This window comes from Mercenaria mercenaria, chromosome 11 (assembly GCF_021730395.1).
Source record: "Mercenaria mercenaria strain notata chromosome 11, MADL_Memer_1, whole genome shotgun sequence".
In the NCBI taxonomy this organism is placed as follows: domain Eukaryota; kingdom Metazoa; phylum Mollusca; class Bivalvia; order Venerida; family Veneridae; genus Mercenaria; species Mercenaria mercenaria.
In genome coordinates, this window is record NC_069371.1 from 24,400,789 (window position 1) to 24,406,404 (window position 5,616).

Below are 5,616 nucleotides of genomic sequence, written 5' to 3' on the forward strand. Positions count from 1 at the left end.
TGGATCCAGACCAGCCTGCGCATCCGCGCAGTCTGGTCAGGATCCATGCTGTTCGCTTTTAAAGTATATTGGAATTGGAGAAACTGTTAGCGAACAGCATGGATCCTGACCAGAGTGCGCGGATGCCCAGGCTGGTCTGGATCCATGCTGGTCGCAAACCCACTATGTTGGTTTTCTCATGGCATGGCTCAATTATTGTTTTACAATATAGAGTTTTATTGAACCATATTTTTACAAAGCACTATTGCATCTGAAAAAAAATAAGCAAATAAAAAATACAAGGTCTTGTTCTTGATTTTTTGTTAGATTGATTTGAAAGTATTGATCATCAGGTCAACTTTCACAATGAGCTTCTATGGGAAAATAGCACTTTTGATGACATTGTATCATTATAGAAGAAGCTCCACAATGTAGATTTCCATGAAACTTTTCAAAAATGTCAATAATTATGGCAAGTAAAATGTACAGTTTTTTCACAATTTGCCAAATGTAATATTGGAATCCTTAAATTGCTGCTTATTTTATGTTATTATTTGGTATTAAACAAAAAAAACCAACTACACTTTGTTGTCAAAGCTGAAAGGTTGAAGGACTTCTAAAGAGAAACATAAGGACTTCAGAAAAGTTTTGCAGTTATAAAATTGTAGTTTTCAACATTTAAATTTAGTATTTTTTCACTATTTTTCATGAAGTGAGTTCTATCACATTTTACAAATACTGGTTACAGTAAGATGTAATTCATGAAAAGGTATTTTAATTAACATGTTATGGGTTTTTCGTCACATCAAAAATAAAAGCTATGCTTGAACCATTCAGCTGAGAGTTCACACATTTATTGACTATACTGATTTGGTACATAAGTTTCTAAAACTACTGAATTAAAGTAAGATGAGAGAAAAGAAAGACATCATTATTTACAAAAAAAAAACCCACCCATATTGCAACTTCCTCAGCTTTTGATGGTAAAGAGTTGTAAAAAAATTCTCATGGGCCATAAAAACATCTAGGGTCAGGCCAAAAATTTTGGGTAGGTCAGGATACCGAAAACAAACATTTTTAGCTCGACTATACGAAGTATATGGAGAGCTATCCTACTCATGTCAGCATTTTGGGTAGGTCAGGATACCGAAAACAAACATTTTTAGCTCGACTATACGAAGTATATGGAGAGCTATCCTACTCACGTCAGCGTCGGCGTCTTTCCGTGTCCACACCTTGGTTAAAGTTTACACTTTCACTTTTTTCTCCTTATCTCTGTAATTACTTGATGGATTTGCTTTAAACTTAAAATAGTTATTCCTCATCATCACCCACATCATATGGCACAAGAGCCATAACTCTCACACCAATATTTTATGAATTATCGCCCCCCCCCCCTTTTACTTAGAATTTCAGGTTAAAGTTTTGATACACTTTCACTTTATCTCACTTATTATCCCCGCCGATGAAATCGGGAGGTGGGTATTGAAATGGTGTTGTCCGTCCATGCCTGTGTGCGTGCGTCCATCCGTCCGCAGGTATTTCTCTGTAACTAGCAGGTAGAATTTCATAAAACTTGAAATAAACATGAACCAACATACTGTGATGATGTCCGTCAAGTATTTTTTTGGTTGGTCAATTTCCCTTAGAGTTATTGCCCTTGATTAAATGAAAAATCCATGTCTGCAGCCATTTCTCAGTAACAAGCTGGTAAAACTCCATGAAACTTGAAATAGATATGGACCAACATACTTCGATGATGCCCGCCTTTTTTTTTAATTGGTCAATTTTCCTTAGAGTTATTGCCCTTTAATTGTTTAAAAATCCACAGTTTTGTACATAACAAACCAACCAATTGGTAGAATTTCATTAAACTTCTTTCATTCTTTTCCATGAACATTTATTATAAACATGTGAAGTTGTGTACCCACAACTGGTCACCACATTGCCTTGGTTTGTTTTTTTTCATTCCTTTTTTAAATTTTTTTTTTCAAACCTTCCATGAATATTTATCAGCATGCAAAGTTGTACCGTTCCCCAACCTCACTCCTTCAACCAGTCTTGCCCACCACCCCGATCATGCATCCCCCACCATTTTTTTAGCTCACCTGTCACATAGTGACAAGGTGAGCTTTTGTGATCACCCTTCGTCCGTCGTGTGTGCGTCCGTCCGTCAACAATTTCTTGTCTGCACGATAGTGTTTTCATTTATGATTTTATTTTAACCAAACTTACACACAACTTGTATCACCATAAGATCTCGGTTCCTTTCTTGAAATGGCCAGATCCCATTATGGGTTCCAGAGTTATGGCCCCTGAAAGGGCCAAAATCAGCTATTTTGACCTTGTCTGCACAATAGCAGCTTTATTTATGATTTGATTTTTACCAAACTGGCACACAACTTGTATCACCATAAGATCTTGGTTCCTTTCTTGAACTGGCCAGATTCCATTATGGGTTCCAGAGTTATGGCCCCTGAAAGGACCAGAATTAGCTATTTTGCCCTTGTCTGCACAATAGCAGCTTCATTTATGATTTGAATTTAATCAAACTTGCACAAAACTTGTGTTGCCATAAGATCTCGGTTCCTTTCTTGAACTGGCCAGATCCCGTTATGGGTTCCAGAGTTATGGCCCCTGAAAGGGCCAAAATTAGCTATTTTGACCTTGTCTGCACAATAGCAACTTCATTTATGATTGGATTTTAACCAAACTTGCACACAACTTGTATCACCACAAGATCTTGGTTCCTTTCTTAAACTGGACAGATTCCATCATGGGTTCCAGAGTTATGGCCCCTTAAATGTCCAAAATTGGCTATTTTGGCTTTTGCCGCCATAAAGAGACTTCATTTATGGTTTTATTTGATACAAACTTCCAAAATATCTTCAACAACAATAAATCTTGGATTCCATGACAAATCAGATCCATTCGTAGTTTCCAGAGTTATTTTATATCTGATTACCTCCCCTGATTGTAGTCAAAATGGATTTATATCAGTTAGTACTTACAGGACTTATTTGAAATTTCATTATTGTCATTAGTTGGACCGAGGCGATCAGGGTATATAACTATGGACTGATTTTATGTCAAATTACCTCCCTTTATTTTTGAATTTAAAATGGGTATATCTCCGTAACTAATGAAGATACTGATCTGAAATTTCATTTATGTTAACAGATTTATTTGGCAGATCCTTCTTTTGTTATCTTACAATAATTTTCTTTTGAATTACTTCCCTTTTACGTTACTATAAATAGCCTATTTTTAGTAACTTTTTTATTATTGGCCGTAGGGAAAAACTGAGACCACTTTTCTGTGGTACAACATGGATGGTACCTCCAATTTTTAGGTGTATTTTGACATATCTGTACCTTGTAAGAATTTTGTTTTTCTTTTTGGTTAAATTTCTTTCCTTTGTTGTTCCTGTCCTTTGGACTTAGATATTTTTTCTGAGGACCTTCTTGTCCTCAAGTGCAATGATAACAGGTGAGCGATATAGGGCCATCATGGCCCTCTTGTTTTTTTTTTCATTTTTAATTTTCCATCAATATTTATAACCAACATGTGAAGTTTTGTACCCTCACCCGATCACACCCGCTGCCCCTCCCCAGCATTCATTTTCTGTTAAATTGATTTTGACTAATGAAATTATTTGCTTCTTAGAAACATCCTTAACTTTTTGCCAGATATATTTTTTTGCCATTCCTCACCACAAACCCTTTCGGCAGGCAATACCAATTCATCGAATTTGCTTGTTCCTAAATGAATTTGATTCAAACTGAAAGCAGTTGTTCCACATCATCTCCCACATCATATGACGCAAGTCCCATAACTCTATATATTTAATATTTAATGAATTATCCCCCTTTTACTTAGAATTTCAGGTTAAAGTTTTGATGTACTTTCACTATATCTCAGTTATTACTAAATGGATTTGATTCAAACTTAAAATAATTGTTCAACATCATCACTCACATCATATGACACAAGGTGCATAACTCTTGCTCCAGTATTTCATGAATTATCCCCCCTTCTTACTTAGAATTTCAGGTTAAAGTTTTGATACACTTTCAATCTATCACAGTTATTACTAAATGGATTTGATTCAAACTTAAAATATTGTTCCATCTTATCACTAACATCATATGACACCAGGTGCATAACTCTGGCACCAATTTTTCATAAATTATGCCCCCTTTTACTTAGAATTTTAGGTTAATTTTGATGCATTTTCAGTATATCTCAGTTTTTACGAAATGCATTTGATTCAACTTGAAGTAGTTGTTCCACATCATCACCCACATCATATGACGTAAGGTACATAACTGTTGCGCCAATATTTTATTAATTATACCCCCTTTTTGCTTAGAATTATACTTAATATATAGTGTTTTGATACTTTTTATCTTTACCTCTCTTATTACTTAATATTTTTAATACAGACTTAAGCTATTGTGCAATATCTTCATCCACAATTGGAGTCATTAAACACTCAAGTGACAGCTCCAGTTTCTTCAGATGTGCCCAGTTTCACTATCCAGCATCGAAATAGTCGAGCGTGCTATCTCCTGTGACAGCTCCTGTTTTAGGCCTAATCAAAAACAAATAATTTGACTGTTCGAAATGTCATGTTAACATTACCTTTGTTTACTGTATAACTACTGTACTTAAAAAACATTTTCATCTCTAAATTTTTTTTGTTCTCGTTGAGCAGTTAATCGCTATAAGAACATGGCCTTGGAGTGTAATGTGTTTCAGAATAAAACAGGATTATATTGACAAAATAAAGCAGCTAACTAACAGTAAAGTTTAAAGTAAAGATGTTGGCAAGAAAACATTAAATGTTATGAATGTAGGCCTATAACGCCGGTTACGAAATGGAAATCGGACACAGGTAAAGGATAATAAACAATTTCTATTTTATACATGTAGTTTATTTCAATACCAGTTTATATCAAATCAAATGTCAAATGTATATTATGCAATATAATTCTGAAATTAAAAGAAAATACAATAGGTACAAAAATATCAATTACTGGCATTATAATAAAGAATCATTCTGTGTACTTCAAAATTAACCCTTAGCCTGCTAAATTTCCTAAATGGACTGGTCCATCATTCAATTTGGCCAATACCATTTATTATTTGAAGGGGTGTTCACTGAAAATTTACTGACTGAATAGCGAACAGTGCAGACCATGATCAGACTGCATGGATGTGCAGGCTGATCTTGGTCTGCACTGGTCGCAAAGGCTGAAATATTCGCTGCCAGCAGGCTAAAGGTTAAAGAAGAGTATTTTTTATGCATTAAACTGATTTTTCAATTCCTAAAGAATTCTGCGGCTATTTATCACAATCATGGAATTAGTAACGTAACATTTATTTTAGGCCCTTTTCCAACGAAAGAACCGACATGTGGCTGACACGTATAAATCATACTACAGTTAACCTCTGCAGATATTGTTGAGAAAAAACAATGGAAAAGGCTGAAAGTTGTTTCATGTACAGATATTCTCAACAGCAGTTAAAATATAAATACAGATATTCTCAACAGCACAGAAATCAAACATATTTTCATTGATTTGACAGGTATAAATGTAATTATGAAATATAATGTAAATATTTACAAACTGT